Here is a 22,514-nt window from a genome sequence, read left to right on the forward strand (position 1 = left end):
TGAGCATGTTTATAATTATCTGATACCCTTCTCCCAGGCACTTGATTGTATTCATCATATTCCTCCCAATCTGCCTCTTGTTTCCTCTATTCAATAAAAGCACCACTTCCTGTTAGCTACCTAAGCACTTTCTTCAGCTACATTTTTATAAGAAACCTGTAACCCAATGGTCATTATAGTCATTTGGTCCCATCTTTGCCCTGGCACTCAAAGTCACCTCATCCTTGTTAAGATGTTCTTTCTTCTCTCATTTCTTTTTTAGCCATTGGATTTGGGACATTTTTATTAAAAATATGTCTCCTTTAATGTGTGTCCTTTAGTAGAGGATAAGCTTTATGGTGGAAAGAACCGTGTGAGATTATATCACCATTGCATCAGCTGATCTTAGTACATAGTTTGTCATGGGTTACGAACTCAATATAAATCTATGGACTGAATAAACAGGTGAGGGAAACAGACACAGAGTCAGATTTATGTTAAATCTCAAGCCTTTTATTTATAAAACTTTCTTCATCCTAAATAGACATGATTTTAAATGAATTTATGTAATTTATGATATAAAGAAAAGAGAGTCAGTGAAGGACTTAGCAATGTAGGAAAAGGAAGATCTATGGGTAAGAGGCTGTTCTTTATTGTGAGAAATGTGGAATTATAGAACTCACTAGAATTCCTATATGGAGGGTTCACAATATGAAAGAGATGTCTCTCCAAATCATATTTTTATTCAAGCAACTTCAATGCTAAATGTCACATTTCTTATTTTGGCTCACAGTTTATGTTTTTCAATAATGTAATTTTGAGTGGATATTGTTGACATATGTTCCTCCACTCGTTAAACAGACATTCCTCATACAAATTTTTCTTTTTTAAAATTTTTATTTCACTTACATAAGAGGCATAGAGCTATATACAGATGCTAGAGAGAGAGAGACAGAGACACAGAGACACAGAGAGAGACACAGAGAGAACGAACCTATCCACTGGTTCATTCCTCAAATGCCTGTAATAACAGGGATTGGGCCAGGCTCAAAAGCAGAGCTGGGAAGTCCATGAAGAATTCCCATGTGAATGGCAGGAACCCATACTAGAGTCATCACTGCTGATTCCTAGGGTGCACATTGACAGGAAACTAGAATCAGGAGCAAAACTCAGCGCTGAACCCAGGTACTCCTACATGGAACATTGGCATCCTAACTGATGTCTCAACAGCAAGACCAAATGGCCACCCTTAATGTGTGTTTCATTTCAAAGATGGAACATTTATATTTATACATGCTTACTAATTATATTGCTGGACATTTGAACCTTTCCTATATGAGAGGGATTCAAAAAGTTCATGGAAAGATGGAAATAAAAGGTGTTGGTTTTGGAGCCAAACATTTGAAATGCATGCATTTTTTTATAATGCACATTTATACTAACGTTTGGAAGTCCCTCATATAAACACATCATTTACGGCTCAGCTCCGTATCTTCTCTAGGAATCACCATTCCCTTGCCACACATGTCTTATATAGTGTGTTCTACTACCCTTAACCTTCTTTTTTTCCACACCTGACATTTTGGTTCCATCATCTTGTTCTGAATTCCGAGCTTCCCAACACCTGTCATAGGGTCTCTCAAAGAGCAGGACATTGATAAATGTGGGTAGGGGATGTCAAAGGTGATATTTAAGGAAAAACCTATTTACAGTATAGGACTATGCATATAAATATATATGCTTACTTTATATGACCATATTCATTCATATATTCACTTAGTTTGCAACCTATTTTTAAAAGTTTATTTATTTTAAAAGTCAACTGACAGAGAGAGAGAGAGATCTTCGGTCCACTGGTTAACACCTCAAATGGCTGTAGTGGCTAGGCTAAAGCCAGAAGTAATGAACTCCTCCCACAGGGGTCGCCAGGGTCCAACTGCTTTGGTCATTTTCTGCTGCCTTCTTAGGCACGTTAGCAGTAAGCTGGATGGGAAGTGGAGTAGCCAGGACTTGAACTAGCACCCTGATATGGGATGCTGGCATTCTACGTGGCTTAATTCTCTGTGCCCTTCAACAAATATCTATTAATTGTCTACTGTATTCCTTGCTTTGCATCCATAAAGGAATTCCTACTGATACAAAAAGTGCTCTGAGATGTTAAATAATCATCCAATGAAAAAAAAAAGGGTTCTATTTGTAAGCTCAGGCATGTTTAGGAAACCCTGAGTGTGTCAGATTTCTGCACTGTAGAAATTCTCTGAAACCTTTAACGTGCTGATGAGATTTACGAATCCTTAAGAGAGACCTGCCACATGTAGAAATCCCCTACACTTAAATGACTATGATACCATTTCCATGGGGATGTTTGTTAACATCTGGATTAACATAATTTTTCTGCAGAACACAGTTTAGGTACCACTGGTATATACTTCTTGACATCATAAGTTGGATTTGTTTTTACTCAAGATCTGGAAACACCACTCAGAGCTTAACTTTCTTACTACTTGAGTAATCAGTTCCAGGTGTGAAGACCACAGAAGTAAGAGGGAGAAGCCTTCAGGTTCATTTGGCTTAGCCTATGACCTACAGAAAGCAGGCTTTTCTCAAGATTTCAGTCTACACATCTGGTGTCTTAAAGCCCCCACATTGTAACTTAGGCAAACCTAAGTGACTTGTTTCAGCTCTGCTCTTCTGGGCAACAAGTATAAGACTGATTCTAGGAAGACATACAATTAGTGGTTTAGGTTTTATTTGACATGATTTTGGTGATGTATGAGAGTACTGATTGAAAAGAAACACAGTTGCTTTATAAACTAAGGGAAAGTTTGCCTTTTCTTTTCTTTTTTTTTTTTTGGACAGGCAGAGTGGATAGACAGAGAGAGAGAGAGAGACAGAGAGAAAGGTCTTCCTTTGCCGTTGGTTCACCCTCCAATGGCCGCTGCGGCTGGCGCGCTGCGACCGGTGCACCGCGCTGATCCGATGGCAGGAGCCAGGTGCTTATCCTGGTCTCCCATGGGGTGCAGGGCCCAAGCACTTGGGCCATCCTCCACTGCACTCCCTGGCCACAGCAGAGAGCTGGCCTGGAAGAGGGGCAACCGGGATAGAATCCGGCGCCCCGACTGGGACTAGAACCCGGTGTGCCGGCGCCGAAAGGCGGAGGATTAGCCTAGAGAGCCCTGGCGCCGGCCTGCCTTTTATTTTCTCTCTTGGATTGAATTAATTGTTGAGTCAGAGTCAAACACAATCTCGTCTTAATCAAGACAGGATAGAATCACAGGACACACACTGTCAGAAGGAACAGAAGCACTGCTACATCATAAAAATCAACATGCTGCCTCTCCAGCCAACACAGGATGTGTCTCTGTTCAATTAAAAAGAAAAATGAAAGTGCTAAGGAACTAAATATCCTGGAAGAACAATCTTTGACAACCAAAGCTGAATGTGGCCATCCCATAAAGTCATTAGCAGAATTATTCTAAGGCAACTTAAAGGTTACTTAGTGCAACTCAAATGCCTCAAATCTTTGTAGAGATGAGGGAAGACAGAAAGACAAAGAAGGACAGTATTTCTTACCTGAACTCCATATTTCTTATCTGAAATGATTAAACTGTGACTTAGTTGATTTTAGCTCCTAGCTCAAGGCTTTAAAGCTGGTTACAAGTCCCTGGGTTAGCATCTGGGTCTCTTTTGTCCAGTTAAGTATCTTGGGTTTATTTTATAATGCAGAAAACCTCAAAGTTGCAATTTCTGGGCAGCTTCTTTTCTTTTAAACCTGATATATTGAGATTATGTTTAAATTCACTCACTTGAACAGGATTGTAAATTATAGGCTTTCAGGTTTATGAGTCTTTGATATTTAGATTTTAAATACAAAATCACTCTGGGATTATCTAGCACAGAACCTATGTATTTCAGCTCCATTAAGAATTATCATAACATATCAAAAATGGAGATAAAAATGGTCTTGCTCCAAACCAAATTGCCACCATATTTCCCATTTTGGATGTGCATAAGTCCAGACAAGCTTGGAGAGCTGAGTTGTCATGTACAAGGGTTTTGGCTGCAGATTGACTTGCATTTAAACTCCTTCTTTGCTATATATCAGCTGAACAAGTTAGGAAATTTCACCAGTTCTTCTAGCTGTATTTTCTTCATCTAAATAATAGAGGTAAAAATGTGTATCTCTTAGAGTTACTATGCAATTAAGCTATTTTATGAAAACTACATAGGGACAAACACTTGTCACATAATAGAAGTTTAATAAAATTTTTCTTTCATCCTTCCTCACATATAAACAACTAACTTTGTTAGTGTTCTTTCCTTCCTGTAATATCTGTACTTAGCTAAACATTGAACCAAGTGCTGGCATTTGTAACTCAAACACCAAGGAATTTTACCTTTCAAAATATATCTTGAGTTATCCATTTGTTGACTTTTCTACAGCTTTAAGGTTTTCTATAAGGCTAAATAGTCATGCTCTCCTTCAGATACAGAGCTGGTAAATTCTTAAATTGTTTAGTGTGTGCTAATGTCCAGAGGAAGACTTAGTATGGACAATTTTTTAAATAAAGTTGTGGATTTTTTTAAAAAAGATTTATTTACTTAGTTGAAAGTCAGAGAGAGAGAGAGAGAGAGAGAGAGAGAGAGAGAGAGAGAGATCTTCCATCTACTGGTCTACTTGCCAGGTGGCTGCAACAGCCAGGGCAGGACTAGGCTGAAGACAGGAGCCATGAGCTTCAGCTAGGTCTTCCACACGTGTGGCAGGGGCCTAAACATTTGAGCCATCTTCCACTGCTTTTCCCATGCTATTAGTAGGGAATCAGATTGGAAATGGAGCAGCTGGGACACAAATCAGCATCCATAAAGGATGCAGGCATCACAGGTGGCAGCTTTACTCCGTATGCTGTGATGCCAATCCCAATAAGGACAATTTTGCATCTGACAAAACAAATGCTTTGAGATATCTAGAGTACAGTGGATGGCTCGGTAGGAAGAGCATGACATTGATGTCAGCTGGATTTGAGTCCCTGCTTTCTGGTTGACTCTTCATGGATGATCTCACATCTTCATTTGTAAATGTGGAAAAACTCTCCTGCTACATTAGTGGGATGCTATTAAGATTAAAGGTAACGATAGAAAGGAAAGGTCATGTGAAACTTAGAAAAACTCTTCAGATATGAGTCACTGTTATTATTCTGAGCATCAAGGGGAGAAATCCAAATGTTTACCATGGCAGAGTCAGATGAGGGCCTTGAGTCTTAATGGACACTTTCTCTTCATGCTTAAAGCAACCACCCTGGGTCGATCTGCCAGCATCTTGTGCCTACTGTCTTGATTATCCTTTCCAAGTTTCTGCTACTCTTTCTTTGTATTTCTCCATGGAACAGCCAGTTGAGGCCATGTTACCTACCCGCTTAGAAGACTTTACATGTCTCCTTATCTCAGGATTCCATTTTTCACAAGGGCCAACATGATCTGCTTCTGTTTCCATGACCTGCTCTCTCTTTTTATAACACGTCACATTGGCATTCTTTCTCTTCTTCAGCCTACACAAGCGTATTCCTACTTCAGGGCCCTTCATAGTTGCTATTAATTTGCCTAAAGCATTCTTTTATGTCCAAGAATCAAACATAGTTGATTTCTTCCCTTCACTGAGGTCATCTCTTCAGAGAGCCCTTTCTTGATCCTGTCATTTAAAGTGACATTCTGTTTCCCAATTATTTTATTCCATGTTGTGCTATTATTTCTCTCAAAGCACTTACTATTATTGGGAATTAATACATTGATTTATTTGTTTACTAGACTGTTGTCTCTCTTAGCACCTAGAATATAAAACTGAGAGAGCAGGAATTTAGTCTACATTTCAGAGTCTAGAGTAGTGGTAGACATATAGAAAATGCTAAGTGAAAATGGGTGATAAATAGACAGTGATAAAATAATGGTGTCAAATGCTCCATATTTATAAATATTGAACCTGTTTATTCCAAATTCAAGCATAAGGAAGGACTTAGAGGACATCAAGTAACTAAAGAGTGGCTCATTTGTTACCTCAATGGGGGATAAAGGGCTTCCCCCCCTTCTTCTTAGCTAATTATTCCCATGAATCAAGAACATATTCCTATAAGATACACTCGAGGATATACTTTAGGAATGTATGGCTTAGTTATGTATAGATTGGGGAACTAGAACTTTTTTCCCTTTTAAAACAAGTTTAATAAATACTGCAACAATGTGTGTGTAAGCTCACAAGTCATGGTTTTTAAATTTTTAACTCTCTTTGGTATGTGGTAATATTTTTCATGTCCTAGTATCTGGAGAAGATATTGTAAGGAAGGAAAAAATACTAATTCCCCACATACTGAAAACTGCAGTTATTGCTTGAGCAATTTTTTGCCCCACCCAGGAAAAATCCCACCCTCCATAGCTAAGAATCAAGGAATTGGATAGTGATTTGTGACCAGCAATAATGTTCTCTAAATATGCTATTGGCAGAAGAAACATTGCTAGAGATTAGGGAATACAAAGAGCTGTGAACTTCCATTGATCTTCTGGGACCATAACTGAGTCTGCTCATAGTATTGTGACCCCGTTAGACAGCCAGCTTCCAGACTGGTTAGAGCATTTCTTCTGGGCATAAAGAAGATAGCTCACTGTATGGATAGAAGCCCAGCCTAGACAATGTCTACTTAAGAAAGTATCTCCATGGGAATGATACTATCTGGCAAAGGACAAATCCAATGATGCCATAGGTATTTTCCATCCTTTCCATACTTGAGTCATTTCTTTCATATACCAGATAAGGGGAAGTCAACAGAACTATGACAGTGAAAATCCATGTGTAAAGGTTGAAATGTTTCTCCAGAGTCAATCTAATCCAGCTGAGTTTCTGGAGTTAGATAAATATGGGCCTTCACTCCACTGTAGCCTTACTCCTCTTTCTTTCTACCATTGTAAGAGAGAACATAAGAGTAATTTTTTTTTCTTTTTTCATCCTGGAACCACTGAATTGAAAGAGGTGAGTGAATGATAAAGTAGAAAGAGGTTTAGATTTGAAATAAGCGTTAATTAGTAAATGATTACTGTAATTCAAGGCATTCCTACTCATATGATTTTGGTTCATTAATTTCTTTAAACTCACTCACTTTGTCTCATTATCCTCCAAGGCCCTCACGAAATATCAACCTCCTCTGGAAAGCATTTATGAAAGTTATTAAATAAGAGTCAAGGCTCAATCCTTTACTTCCAAATGACAATATATTTTCCAGTAATAATGCATTTAATGACATATTTAATTATGGAAAGGTTTCCTTCTTCTGCTCCCCAACAGTATGATCTGCTCATGCAGGAAGTCTATGTTTCATTCATCTTTGTGAACATATTTTTCTAATATGAAATGCTTATTGACTGAGTGAAAACTTCAATTTGTTGATCAAGTGAGTGAATAAGTGATCTTGTCATTTATTATTATTAAAAATACAGAACTTTCACTCAAGTCAATATTTGGTAAATATTGGTTGAATGCTTACCAAATTACAAAGCAGTTTTGAATGCATGATGCCACTGAACTCCAAACAAGTCTATGATTATTAATAATCCCATTTGTCATATAATGGAATTGACACTCAAAAGTTGAGATTTCCCCAAAGCTCATTAACATATCAAGGCAGAATTTAAAATAGATGTAGTCTCTTCAAGTCTGATGCTCTTTCCAATTTTCCATAACCACCTTTACAAATGCTACTGCATTAAATTAAATCATATCTTAAACACATTTTTGCAGTATGTTAAAAGAATGGAGCCCATTTATGATACTATCTGATTTTAAATAACATAGAATCCAGCAGTATTCAGCCTAGAGAATTTAAACACTGACACATCCAATATTAAAGCAGCCAAAAGCATAGAATTGGGGCTTAATATGCGAGTTAGAATCCCAAATATGCCATTTATAAGAGGAGCAACCCTGAATAGGTTCTGTAGGTTTAATGAGACTCATATTTAATTTTTTAATGCAACAGAGCAAGCATAGATAACTAACAGAGAAAAGGAAAGCATTTAAGTTACTGATGGGCAAACCTCAGAGAGTCACGCACAGAATAGAAACATGATACCCATAGGTAAAGGAGAATGGTTGCTCTGATGTTTACTCTGCCCTATGTCAATGAGTGAACTTAGCCATGCTTCTGTTTTTGTGCTATTCTGTGCTCAATATTTAAATTTCCATGGTTAAGTCATTTGCCTAACCTTTGGATAAGGTAGGGCACAGTTCTTCAATGGCCACTGGGATCAATCTTATATACACTAAGGAGGATAAAATTCTGCAAAATATAATAGCTAATCTGTTGCCTAAAAAAAGCTTAAAAAATGGAAGTTTTCCAATTAATCAACATTTCTGGAAGTTCCTCATAGTCTGGAAGTTTGTCACAGGGTTAGCATGAAAGTTAAATGTGTTCAAAATTTTTAAAACAGCACAGGGATTTTAGTAAACATTTTCAAATGTCTTACTCTTTCTTAGTTTTATCAACATAAATACCTTTCTCTTAAAGAAATAACCTAGGATACTTAGTTAACGCACAAATGCCCAGATTGGAAACTGGGTTGTTTTGCTTATCATCTGTCCTATCCCTGGCAAGTTAAATAACAATTTTGCTTCTCTTTCACCATTTGCATAAAATTATCATGGAAGTACAAATCTCAAGTGTCATAAAGGTTATTTCAATCGCATATACAAGTAGTGGCCTATAATAATAACAACAGTTTATTACTTCTCACAACTGTAAATTCAAGAATGGGATCTCTTGGGTGGGACTTTGATTAACATAGTATTTCCTGGGGCTGGATGGTTCAGCATATCTTCTTCACTCACACACTCTGCTCCTTATCACAGCTGTGATGTCTGGAACAAATCTAGTCAATTCTTTGATCACATTGTTTTCCTAGCCAGGTATCATCATCATCATTATTTTTCTCTTCCCTCTTCATATATACTCTCTAGAAGGGGTGCCAAATCTATTTACATGAAAACATTCAGGGACTTAAAGAAAAGGATGGAAAATTTTAAGAGAAAAGGCCCTAGTCACTGGCAGTTATCAAAATTTCTGCTTTCCCCATGCTTGCTAATAATGTCTGGTGAAATCAATTCACATGACCAAGTTCAGAATCAATGTGGAAGGACTACATAAACAATAATATATTGTTGATTGATTGGGATGTTCCACAGTCTTCTACATTGATTAAAGAGAATCAAACATGTAAAACACAAACAATGGTAAGTAAATTATAGATAATGAATCCTTCAATTTGTAGAAGCGCAAAAAATAAAGAATTGTTGTCATTTTTAGACATTTCAATTAAAATTCTAGTCAGATATGGGTTATAATGATTTCTTGACTTGGTTTTATTGGTGAATGCCCGTACTTACAATATTCTACCTTGTTGGCAAAGAAAGAATCTATATGGTTTAGAATACATATGGAGATTTAAATGACAAGACAAAGTTTATTTAAAAAACTTATTACTGCAATAATTTTATTTCCAGAAGAAGGCAAGCTGCACTGTAGGATAAACAGTTTTCTCCATTTCATGTACTTTATATCTGTTCAAACACCTGACTGGTGATTATATTGAAACTTAAGGTTTCACTTTATAAATAACTAAAAAGTTATTTTGGGTCTGAAAAATATTAAGAGCAGGTGTTTATAATCATTTATTTGGATCATGAAAGAACTGCAGAGAACTTTGTTGAAGTGAAAATGACAAGTCTGGAAAGTTTATTCCCTGTTGAGTGAATTGGGGTTGGGGTTATTTAATATTATCTGTCTACCACATTTTCCAAGTGTGACTATTTTCAGTATCAGATATCTTGCTATTATTTTTGACAATAATTAACTAAAATTTTGCAAAAACTTTCTCCCATTTTGTCAGTTGCCTCTTGAATTTATTGAGTATTTTCTTTGCAGTGCAGAAGCTTCTTAGCTTGATGTAACAATTTTTGTCTATTTTGAATGCTCATCAGATAGTAGTGCTCTGTGAATATTATGTTCTGTATTCCTAATACAATTTATAATCAAACTTACATTTATTTCTAGTTATATGAAACAAAGCAGAAGCAATTGAAATATAGGTGGAAATTTATTTCAAAGACATTGAGTGAGAAAGTATAATTAGCTGACCTCAGCTCAATATTCCTCCCCATCTAAGTTGAAGTAGCATATGCAGCAGGGATAGCATCTTTCTCAGGGTAACCTGAGAGAGCAGAATCCTGAAAGTGAAAAAGGAGAGAAGATAATTGCATGTGTGCATTTTTCTAGGATTCTTTTGGTAAACCTGCAACTCTGTAAGAGTAAAAGTCTCTCAGTGAAGCAACATGAGCATGAATGTCTTTCAGTAATTCTAATTCTTACATCACTCATACTTCCTGATGTTTCCACACCCCTTCCTTCTATGACGGAAGGATGCTATTCCCTATGTAGGCACCTCTTTAGACTGTTTCCTGTGCCATATGTGCTCTTGCTCTACTAAAACTGCCATCTTAACTTTCCTTCTACTTGCTTTGCTCTCACTGATGCTTCCTGTAATCACCATTTATCTGCTGGATGCATAATAGCCATGCTATTTATTTTTGTCCTTTCTGTTGATCTTCTACTCTTCCTTTTTAATAACCCAAGAATATAGGTGGAAATACAGGAAAATTCAAATTGCCTTTTATAAGATGTTCCAGGACTGAAACTTCTTGCTATTGTTGATTTTTTCTTAAACCTGGAAACAAGCACCTGCCAATAGTACTGAACATTGGTAGTATATTTTACATTTAGTTCTCCAGAAAACAGACCTTGAGATGGAATGTGTGTGTGTTTGTGTGTGTGTGTGTGTGTGTGTGTGGTTTGCTATAAAGTCCTTTTCAGAAAAATACCTATAAGGCAATGAGAGAAGCAGAAAGAGGCAGAGAAAAAACTTGAGATAAAATGCATTGGCAACAGAGGCCTGAGCCCTTGGTGGTTTTCGATGGCCTTCCAGAGCTGCCTTAGTCTGGACACTGGGGCTATGTCTTTGTACCCTGCCTTCATATTAATTAGTAATTGCATAATAACTGTTCTAGGGTAAGGAATAGGGGAAAACACTCAACCTTGGGCAATATAATTCTCTTCAGTCTGGGGAAAATTCGTGAAAAGTAACTCAATTGTCATTGAAACACAGTCAATTCTTGGCTGTTGGGGAAGGAGTACTGGTCCTGTGGTAGGGAAATAGGCATTGCATCTTCTACACCATGCTCATTACAAGTGCAGATTCCTTGATGTTTGGGAATTTCTTAGTCTATAGATCCTGGAGAACACTCAGAAGTCTGTGCATCTTCAGTGTTAGCCCAGGAGGTTCTTACATAATTTTTATCTTACCTATATTTTAGTATAATATGACATCAATAAATAAAGAATTCAACTATTTACTTGAAAGAGGCCTTCTCTTAAACATTTTCTTTCTATTCATTGTCAGAAATTTCCTGTTCATCAGCAGATCTTCTTCTTACAGAATTTCCCAGGCTGTCTCTGTAGATTTAAAACTAATAATTCAAAGTGCATAAACACAAGAACCACTTCATTGTTTCCCAAATTTCTTCTCAGTCATAATTTTCTCCACTTTTCTTGGAGGGTTATATTATGATACCAATTTTTAATCTTTCCATGAGCCCAGTACTCCCTAATCTGTAATAAAACATGATATTTTGTAACAATTCTTGGGAATAAAGCTCTGGGCCTTTTGGAGGTTCTTTACCAAAAACTGTTCATTATAATTTAATGGAAATTTGGGATGAGAGAATGTCCCCAGATCTGGTCTATAAAAATTTGCTGCTCTAAAATAAAGTGTGATGCCTACTATTTTCCTCAAAGCCAAAATGTGGAGGGTTATTTGTTCCCATAATGAACATCTCCAAGTAGGGAAGTCCAGAGTCATAATATTTTAGATGTAGGAGACCTGAGAAAGATTATACCAAATATTGTCATTTTTTGTCCTGATATCTTCTTGAATTTCATAAGTTTATAAAAGGATCCTGAGTGTTTTTTATTTGAATAAGAATGCAAAGTAAGTTTGTGCCATGGCTTGCATATGAATTCAAGTTTCTTGAATACAAATTCAAGACTCCTTTCTACCAAGCTAGGCGGAAACAAACAAGGATAATTCAACAGTGCAACAATCTAGTACATACATATCCATGCATTGGAGGGTGGGAAAATTCTTTGCAGAGCATCAAAATTAGTCAGTTCCCATCTCTCTTAGTTTAGAAGAGAGTTCAAGAGATTCCTTTCTCCAAAGAAGATAAATCATTTTTCTTTTTTAATAGAACATTTCAAAAAAATTTGAAAGAGTTACAGAGAGAGAAAGAGAGAGAGAATCTTCCATCCTCTGGCTCACTCCCCAGAAGGCTGCAACAGCCAGGGCTGGGCCAGGTTGGAGCCAAGAGTCTCATCCAGGTCCTCCATATGCGTAGCAGGGGCCAAATACTTGGACCATCTTCTGTTGTTTTTTTCCAAACCATTAACAGGGAACTGGATCAGAAGTGGAGTAGCCAAGACACGAACTAGTGTCCATATGGAATGATGGTGTCATAGATGGTGGCTTAATACGCTATGCTACAACACTAGCCCAATAAATCCTTTTTCTAAGGAGGAATTGATTTCTGAGCGAATAGAAATAAGAACAGAATGACTTAAACCAGTCACCCACAGAATATTTCTTTTGAATTCAATATTTTTTACAAGCTAAATTTTTCATTTTAATATAATTGTAAATGTTCCTGCTGTTGTAAGGAAAGTGCAGAAAGATACTATACGTTTTAAAAAGTTTTCCTCATCCTCCATTGGTAAAAATTTAGAAAACTATAGCTCAATATCACAAATAAGAAACTGACATTAAATCCTCTAATTTTATTCAGATTTCCTCAATTTTACTTACACTTTTATGTGTGTTTCTGTGCTTATTTAACTGTATGAAATTTTGTCATTTGTGTAAGTGCATATGTCTATTGTCCCAGCCAAGTTGCAGAAGTTAAACCGTGAGGATACCCTCTTCTGGAAATGGCCCTATTATCCACAAAACTTAAATGACTTCTACCCATAAAACTTATTCACAGCAGCTACACAGGAAAAACATGAAGGGGCCCAGATCCACTTTTACAAAATACAACAAATAGGTGAATTTGGAGATGCTAGGCAATAAATCATTAGCTATCACATTAACTTATTCAAGCATATTATCAAGCACATGACATTAGTACTGTTTACAACCGACATCAAAAAGTAGGAAAGAAAGAGTGGCTAGAAGGAGAAGGGGATAGAAGCAAAAGGAAGGTGACAATTGAAAGGAGATAACTGAGAGCAGGTAAGAGAAGATGCAGGGTGGGTGTGGGGGAGTACCTTCAATCCACATATTGCTTTCTACTGTTAATGAGCAAGATTTTGTGATAAAACTCCAAATAGTCTTCTTTTTTTTGAACTTACACATTACCGTTGTGCCTCTTTTTCTCATATTTTTTATGAACAATAATACTGATAGTTTAGAAATTAAAAGTATCCTATGAAATTGATGATTACTTGGGAATCAGGGAGAATTGCAAAAGCTTTGCTTTGCATGCTAGGTTTTTTAATTTTAATATTTCTTCCATAAGGTTAAGGAAGTGCCTTTGTAGAACAGAAGTCCTAAAATATCAAATATAAGAACACAGTTTCAGGCCGGTACTGTGGCTCATTTGGCTAATCCTCCGCCTGTGGCACCGGCACCCCGGGTTCTAGTCCTGGTTGTGGTGCCAGGAACTAGTCCCGGTTGCTCCTCTTCCAGTCCAGCTCTCTGCTGTGGCCCAGGAGGGCAGTGGAGGATGGCCCAAGTGTTTGGGTCCCGGCACCCGCATGGGAGACCGGGAGGAAGTACCGGCTCCTGACTTCGGATGGACACAATGCCTGCCATAGTGGCCATTAGGGGAGTGAATCAATGGAAGGAAGACCTTTCACTCTGTCTCTCTCTCACTGTCTACAACTCTCTCTCTCTCTGTCTCTCTTTCTCTCACTATCTAACTCTGCCTGGCAAAAAAACCCCACAGTTTCAATGTCAAAAGAAACATTGGACATAGTAAGTCTAACATCCATATCTGAGGAAAACACACACACACAACACTGGGAAGCCTAGGTAAGAAAAAAAGACTTGCAAAGGATATTTTGTAATCATGGGCTCCTATCAATTATGTAGAGCATTTGGGGAATAAAGGATCAAATGAATAAGGTAACCTATTAAATCTGTGCTTCATACGTGAGAGTCTCTTTAAATCAACTCTTATTTGTGCCAGCATATTTTACAGGTCTGAGGCATGGTTTGTAAAACTTGAGTCTGAGTTGCCTTTCAAGAGCAAACCTCTAGGAAAGTGTAAAAAAAATCAATCCAAGTCAGCTCTCTAAATAAATTGCCACATGGGCAAGTCTTAGCCTAGGAGTTGTGAAAAGAGAGCCAGTGAAAGTGAATGAGGCAGGATTTGAGGGAGAGAATATGCTTCCTCACTCAACAGACATGGTTTTTACTTATTCAGAGCTCAACACGTAGGTGAAGGGGATTAACCCAAGATAATTAAATAACTGTCTTTATTTCTGGAATAAAAATAGAGCCTTATATAAAAGTGAAATGTTGAAGTCATATTTAAGGTCTATGACTTTCTGGAGGTTTTGAGAACACAGCATTCTGGGATACCTAATTGGGTACCTTGATTTCTTTATAACAAAAAGGAGGTTTCCTGGCAACCTGCCCCCACTACAAAGCTTGTTTTCAAACTTTCAAGTTTCCCCAGGGCTTGCCATGATGGTTTTCATTTAGGTCCAGTTAGACCCCCCAAGTAGAAGTCTTGGAGATTGCTTCTGAATCACCTCTATCATGCAATACTCAGGGTGCCAGGTTTGAGAGAAAAAAAAAAAACAACAGCAGAAAAAACAAGAAACACTCTTAAGCCCAGAAAACCTTGGCTCAAGCCTATGTGCATAATAAAAAATAACAAAAAAGAAAAAAAAAGTGTGCTTGTTCTCACAAAATATTGAGCCAGTGCTTTTATTTTTCATCAAACCACAGGGTCAAAACTCAGCCACAGCTGTGGCTCATGTAGCAGAGAGATAGCTGAGAGATGAGTACCTAAGTTGGAGTATGCCATTCATTGCTGAACATAGCTTTTCAAGTTAGTTCCCAGGCTGTGCAGTTCAACCACTGACTGGATCCAACAGAGAAATGGGATTCCACATTCAGTTTAGCAAATGATATCATCCCAAATGTCCACTCTCAACCCACAATCAGAACAGGCTGTCCTCAGGTCCAGTCTAGCAAACCTAAGAGGACAGAGAAGGCAAAGTAGATTTTTTTTTTCTGTCCTTTAAAACTTCATCTGAGCCCAGGTTTCAAAAGGCAAACCAGAGATTCATATATCCCTGCTCTTGACCTTCTTTGCAATTTAATCCCCAGGATTTGAAGGGTTTTAAATCAGTGTGTCTCCACCCTGTTTGGAGAGTGTCATGGAAATCTCCAAACAGAGTTGTATTTCACTTTCACGCCAGCCCATAGGGATGTCCTGTGAGACCCTACCATTTGTGTCACTCTCCAGCTCTTAGATTTAGATGGCACTGTGCCAGCTTTCTGATGGCTGACGGGTTTAGTGATTAAACTCTACTTAAGTGTGTAGTGTAGAGGTTTTGAATGCAGCTGTAGGATCAAATTACTAATGGTTAAACTCAGCTTCACTGATTAAAAATTGTATAACCTCAATCTTGTCAATTAACTCCACTGAATGTGTTTCCTAATCTAAAAGATGGAGAATAGAGAGCAAACATTTATGGAATCTTTATTCTATGAAATGTATTCCTAGTGCTATATTCCTTTAACTCATTTAATCTCCACAATATTCCTATGAAGATGTAATCTTATCATAGTCATTGAGAATAATAAAATACAGTGATGAAATAACATGTCCCCAGTGACACAACTATTATAGTGTAGAATAAGGATTGAGAGTCAGTAATTTCATTTCTGTAATGGACTGCTACGGTTTAGGGTCTAACTACAACATGAATATTGCATTGTTGCTTCTACTTTGACAGGAAAGAAGAGTACATAAATCCAAGGGTTATGGTAATGCTTAAACGAGTTCCCCAACCCATACCATTTTTTTAGCACAGTGCCTGGATCATGGAAAATGTTTAACAAATTGAAGCTTTAGTTATTGTTGATGAGAGTGATGAGCACATGACAGTTACAAAGATGTCATGTTTTTAGGTAATGATATAATGTTAGAATATAATGATGTAATGATGGCAACAATGATGAAGTCTGAGAAAATTCCATCCATCTTTCTTAATTATGTGCCACCTTCTTGAGGGTAGAAATTCAGAACACTGGGATATTTCATGGTTTGAGAGATAGAAATAGAACAAGGTGCTTACATCTTTATAAAAACAATCAGTGGTTCCTAGGTGATGGTGTGAAAGGGAACGGGAGAAGGAATAAAAAGAAAGATCAAAGGGAGAATTCCTCTACTCTTATTCCCCAAATCTGACCTACATTGCAAGTCTTGTACCAAGGGATTTCCACAAAAAGCTAGCTGGGTGGGTATTATTTTATAATTTTGCCAACTAAGAAACTGAACACTAGAGACTAAGATAACTGCTGCAGTACCACCACCAAAGTTGTTAACTGAGCCAGGGTTTATTACAGATGCATGCTATCATGCCACTATGTTATGTTGGTGTTAAGGATTTGTTTGTGGAAAATAATGGAAGTAAACTGCAGAGCGTCTCCACGGTGGGAGTCTCTGCTGCCTCTCCACAATACCCTCTCATTCGACAAGCACTTGTTGAGCATCTCACAGATTGAGTGGCAGGAGCTGCTGACAGCTTCCACAGGCCTGCAGAGAGGCCATGCGGTGACTGCTTAATGGAGAGCAGGACTCAGAGCTGATCCAGTACGAGGCAGGTGTCAAGGAAGACATTAAAAAAGGACATGGACTCCTAATTCCAAACAGTTGGAACTCTGTTTTAAATACCCTCAGCCACTCTTCAGTTCTCTGTAGGTAAAAATAGCTCAGTTGCCAAGAAACCTTTTAGTACTGATAAGTTCTCTCTCACAAAACAGATGCAAAAGTTTGTTACCAAAAGACTGTTCTTCAAAGCTTCAAATTATGTTTGCACAGCATAAGATGGGCCCATTGTAATGTCATAAAGTATATTTTTATATTTAAATAATAAGAAGAATTAAAAGAATATATGGATCACAAAGCTTAGAAACTAAACACAATCTCTAATCAATTTCATCTCAAAATCATAGCATTCTACAATTCCCCAGGAACTTTGTAATTCAGCAGAGGCTTACAAAACACTTTGAAGTAGAGCTACCAATATTTCTTTTTATTTATTTATTTATTTATTTATTTATTTATTTTTGACAGGCAGAGTGGACAGTGAGAGAGAGAGACAGAGAGAAAGGTCTTCCTTTGCCGTTGGTTCACCCTCCGATGGCTGCCGCGGCTGGCGCGCTGCGGCCGGCACACCGCGCTGATCCGATGGCAGGAGCCAGATGCCTATCCTGGTCTCCCATAGGGTGCAGGCCCCAAGCACTTGGGCCATCCTCCACTGCACTCCCTGGCCACAGCAGAGAGCTGGCCTGGAAGAGGGGCAGCCGGGACAGAACCGGCGCCCTGACTGGGACTAGAACCCGGTGTGCCGGCGCCGCAAGGCAGAGGATTAGCCTAGTGAGCCGCGGCGCCGGCCATGCTGCCAATATTTCTACGTGATCCAAACCCAAGGCACACATTTTTCATATATGCATAAATAATTTTAGAATCACAGGTCTTTGTGGATTGATTCATGAACTCCAAAAAGAAATATTGAAATGTTGAAATTCTAGACCTCAGGAACTCAGAATGTGTATCTTATTTAGAATAGGATCTTTGAAGATATAATCAAGATGAAGCCATTCTAAAGTAGATGGGGCTTTTGCTCTCCTAAAACTAGTGTTCTTATAAGAAAAAGAGATGTGGGAGAACATGTGCAGATGACAATATACCGTGTGGCACTTCCATAGCCTGGAATACCTCTCGGTAATAAAAAGGAATAAACAAAGAATATATACAACTTGGAAGAAATATCAAGAGAATTTCTGAGTAGAAAAAAGTTAATTATTAAAAGTTCATATACTATATGATTCCATTTATATAGCATACTTTAAATTACAAAATTATAGAGATGAAAGAGTAGTGGTTACCAGGGGTTAGAGATGCTTTCTGTTGGGGGAATGGGAATGCTTATAATTCTCAGAGTAACTTGAGATCTTTGCAGGGATGGGAATAGTTCAGTATCTAATTGTAGTGATGGTTAAGTGTATATATAAATGTGATAAATGTGACATAGAACTACTTGTGCATATTGTACTAGTGCCAATTTCCTGATTTTATAATTTTACCTTAGTTATGTAAAGATGTAACCATGAAGAAAGCTAGGTGAGGGTACATGGGACTTGTCTTCTTTTTGCAACTTCCTACAAAAATATATACATCTTTACAAGTCAAAAGTTAAAAATCAATCCAAAAATAATAGGTTGTGGGAGCCAGCATGGTGGCTCAGAGGGTTAAGGCTGCCTGTGATGCTGGTATCCCAATATGAGAGCTGGCTGGAGTCATGGCTGCTGTGCTTCTGATTTAGCTCCTTGCTTACATGCCTGGGAGGGCAGCAGAAGATGGCCAAAGTACTGGGTTCCCAGCAACTCACATGGGAGACCAAGATCAAGCTCCTGGATCTTGACTCCTGTCTTCAATCTGGCCCTGCCCCAGCCATTGCGGCCATTTGAAGAGTAAACCATTTATGCGTGAAAGATCTATCTCTATATATATATCCCCCCCCCCCGCCATCTCTTTCTGTAACACTGCCTTTCAAATAAATAAATACATCTTGTGAAAAAATGAGTTGCATCTAGCCATTTTCTGGACCCCTTGTATCATCATCCCATTTCTCAAAATCACAGTTTTCCTCAATTCAGCACGTTTTGTTCCTCAGCATTCTCTTTCAGTGTTAAGTTTTTATTCAGGGCTATTCTTTATAGCATTTAACAAGGGGTGATCTTCATGCCACAATCACAATGGCACAGCTTTTCGCAAAAAATTCCTTAATAATGAATCCCTATGAGTCACTAAAAGACTCATTAAAACACGAAATTTGGGTCACAATTCTAGGCATCCTGGTTGGAGGAGCCAATAATGTGCATTTCTTTTTTTTTTTTTTTTAGTTTTTAAAATTTTATAAGGTGAGCAAATTTTGGGCATTTCATATTTACAGATTTAAGAGCATTATTGTACTTTCCAGCCTATTCTCTCTTCCTTATTTACTCCCATTTTCTTTTCTTCTTCTTTCTTTCTTTCTTTCTTTCTTTCTTTCTTTCTTTCTTTCTTTCTTTCTCTCTTTCCTTTTTTCCCTTTTGATTTTTACAATGACATGCATTTAGTTTATTTTATAATCACAAGCTTGACCCTTCAACAAATAAACAGTTCAACAAGTTGTACACAGAAAAACCAATGTTCCTCAAGAGTATAGACAAGGCTTTAAATAATCAAATCTCAAAATGTCAATTTCACTCCAAATATTGCATTTTGGCACTCTATTAATTACTATAAACCAAGGAAAGCATGATATTTGTCTTCTTGGGACTGGTTTATTTCACTAAGCATAATGGTTTCCAGTTGCAACCATTTTGTTGCAAAAGAAAGAATTTCATTCTTTATGGCTGAGTTGTATTCCATAATGAGTATATATATCACATTTTCTTTATCCAGTCTCAGTTAATGGGCATCTGGGTTGATTCCATTTCTTAGCTATTGTGAATTGAGCTGCAATAAACATGGGGGTACAGATAACTCATATGATGATTTGTTTTTTTAAAGATTCATTTATTAATTTGAAAGTCTGAGTTACACACAGAGAGAAGGAGAGGCAGAGGCAGAGGCAGAGAGAGAGAGGTCTTCCATCCACTAGTTCACTCCCCAGATGGCCACAATGGCTGGAGCTGTGCCAATCTGAAGACAGGAGCCAGGAGCTTCTTCCTGGTCTCCCACAAGGGTGCAGGGGCCCAAGCACTTGGGCCATCTTCTACTGCTTTCCCAGGCCATAGCAAAGAGCTGGATTGGAAGAGGAGCAGCTGGGATTAGAACTGGAGCCCATATGGGATGCTGGCATCCCAGGCTAGGCCTTTAACCCACTGCGCCATAGCACTGGCCCCATCATATGCTGATTTAATTTCCTTTGGATAAATTCCCAAGAGTGGGATGGCTGGGTCATATGGTAGATCTATTTTCAGATCTCTGAGGAATCTCCATACTTTCTTCCATAGTGGTTGTACTAGTTTACAATTTATCAACACTGCATTAGTGTATTTTTTTCCCTTATATCTTCACCATTATTGTTTTTTGATTTTTGGCTGACAGCCATTCTTTTTTTAGAGTTTTTTATTTATTTGAAAGGCAGAGCTATAGAGAGGCAAAGGCATATGCAGAGGCAGAGGAAGACACACACACAGAGAGAGATCTTCCATTCATTGGTTCCCTCCCCCAAAGGACTGCAATGGCCATAGCTGAGCTGATCCAAAGCCAGGAGCCAGGAGCTTCTTCTGGGTCTCCCACACAGGTGGATGGGCTTAAGCACGTGGACCACTTTTTACTGCTTTCTCAAGCCATAGTGGAGAGCTGGATTGGAAGTGGTGCAACTGGTTCTTGAACTGGTACCCATATGGTGGTGGCTTTACCCACTTTGTCACAATGGCACCCCAGCTGATAGGCATTCTAACTGGATTAAGGTAAAACCTCATTATATTTTTTTAAAAGATTTTATTATTTATTTGAGAGGTAGAGTTACAGACAGTGAGAGGGAGAGACAGAGAAAGGTCTTCCTTCTGTTGGTTTACTCCTTAGGTGGCCACAACTGCCAGAGCTGTGCCGATCTGAAGCCAGGAGCCTGGTGCTTCTTCCCGGTCTCCCATGCGGGTTCAGGGGCCCAAGCACTTGGGCCATCTTCTACTGCTTTCCCAGGTCACAGCAGAGGGCTGGATTGCAAAAGGGGCAGCTGGGACTAGAACCGGCACCCATACGGGATACTGGTGCCACAGGAAGAGTATTAACCTACTGTGCCACAGCGCCGGTCCCTCATTGTGGTTTTTATTTTCATTTCCCTGGTGGCCAGTGATACTGAACATTTTTTCATATGTCTGTTGGCCGTTTGAATTTCATCCTTTGAAAAATGCCTGTTCATGTCCTTTGCTCATTGCTTAACTTGATGGTTGATTTTGTGGTTGTTGAGTTCCTTGAGCTCTTTAAATCAAGAAATGAAAACGAATAGAAGCTCACAAACAGCCCAGAACAGGTGCCATTAGTTCACTGCACACAGTTGGCCATACTTGCAACACACTTTCAGATTCTACAAAATAACTTCATCCAGCGCTTCCTGAGATGCTGTTTCAGCTTGGGAATGACAACAAAGAAGCATCTTCAAGAGCTCAGATGCCCCATCCGAAAAGGTCACTGGGAATGGCATTGGAGCCCAGTTTTAAGCAGAGTTTGCTAGACCCACCAAAATCTGCAATACCTTTCCCTCCAGGTTCATGAATGTTTGAATAATTCAAGGTGTTCCCTGGTCATGTATCCCATGGTAAGACTGTCAGTGGTGACAAGCCTTAGGGTATTTATCCTAAATCACTACTACTTGCTCATCTTTGTAAACCTGTATTTTGGCATCCTGCATCGAAATCTTAAAGCTTTGATTCTTGGGGCCAAGTGGTTCCTTATTGGTAGATGCATCTTTCCCACTCTTTTGGGACACAGAGCTTTGGCTAGGACTGCTCCCCAAGTCTAAGTCCTGTCCCAGGCTCAGCTTCCTGGGCAGCATGCCTTTCAATGGAATCTCCATTGCTTGCTCTCTCTTTCCTCTGTGTTTATGAGCTGTTTGCCTTGTCCTCATTTACCATGTGGATAACCTGGCAGCTGCATCTTTTCATTCTTCCCAATGATGACTGAGTCAATGCTGGTGGGATTGACCCCTACTTCCTTTACCTTGACATAGCCCTTGTAACATTCTGCTTTCAACTGTACTTGCTGTTGAGAACATTTCTTATCAATGATCTGAGTCTCTGGGCTGCATTCAATCTCAACTGCTTCCAAATGTGGAAGTTTGATTTGCTAGTGCTGCCGTCCTGTATCACCAACCAGCATTCCTGCATCATCACTCTTTAGGTGATGGATAAGGTTGCAATCATGTTAATGACGTATATTTCTAACAAGCTCTTGAGTGATGCTGATGGAGACTGCTCTTAGGTTCACTGGAACCATATTTTAAGTATGAGGCTGATAGTCAAGAAATAGCATGTCACCACTCTGATTTTCATCAAGCCATGTGATTCTCTGAGTCCTGTTTTCCTGAACTATAAATGTGTTGTATTATTGTGAAAGAAATGAGATAATGCTTGCAATTGAAATAAGCACCTGGAAC

The 22,514-nt window shown here is 38.4% G+C and overlaps 1 pseudogene; it reads right to left on the reverse strand.

Moving 5' to 3' along the window:
- Positions 1-21,525: 21,525 nt before the first annotated feature.
- LOC133758658 (aprataxin-like) lies at positions 21,526-22,248 on the reverse strand (annotated as a pseudogene).
- Between the last annotated feature and the right edge of the window lie 266 nt (positions 22,249-22,514).

The sequence above is a fragment of the Lepus europaeus genome, chromosome 4, assembly GCF_033115175.1.
Source record: "Lepus europaeus isolate LE1 chromosome 4, mLepTim1.pri, whole genome shotgun sequence".
NCBI classification, from domain to species: Eukaryota; Metazoa; Chordata; class Mammalia; order Lagomorpha; family Leporidae; genus Lepus; species Lepus europaeus.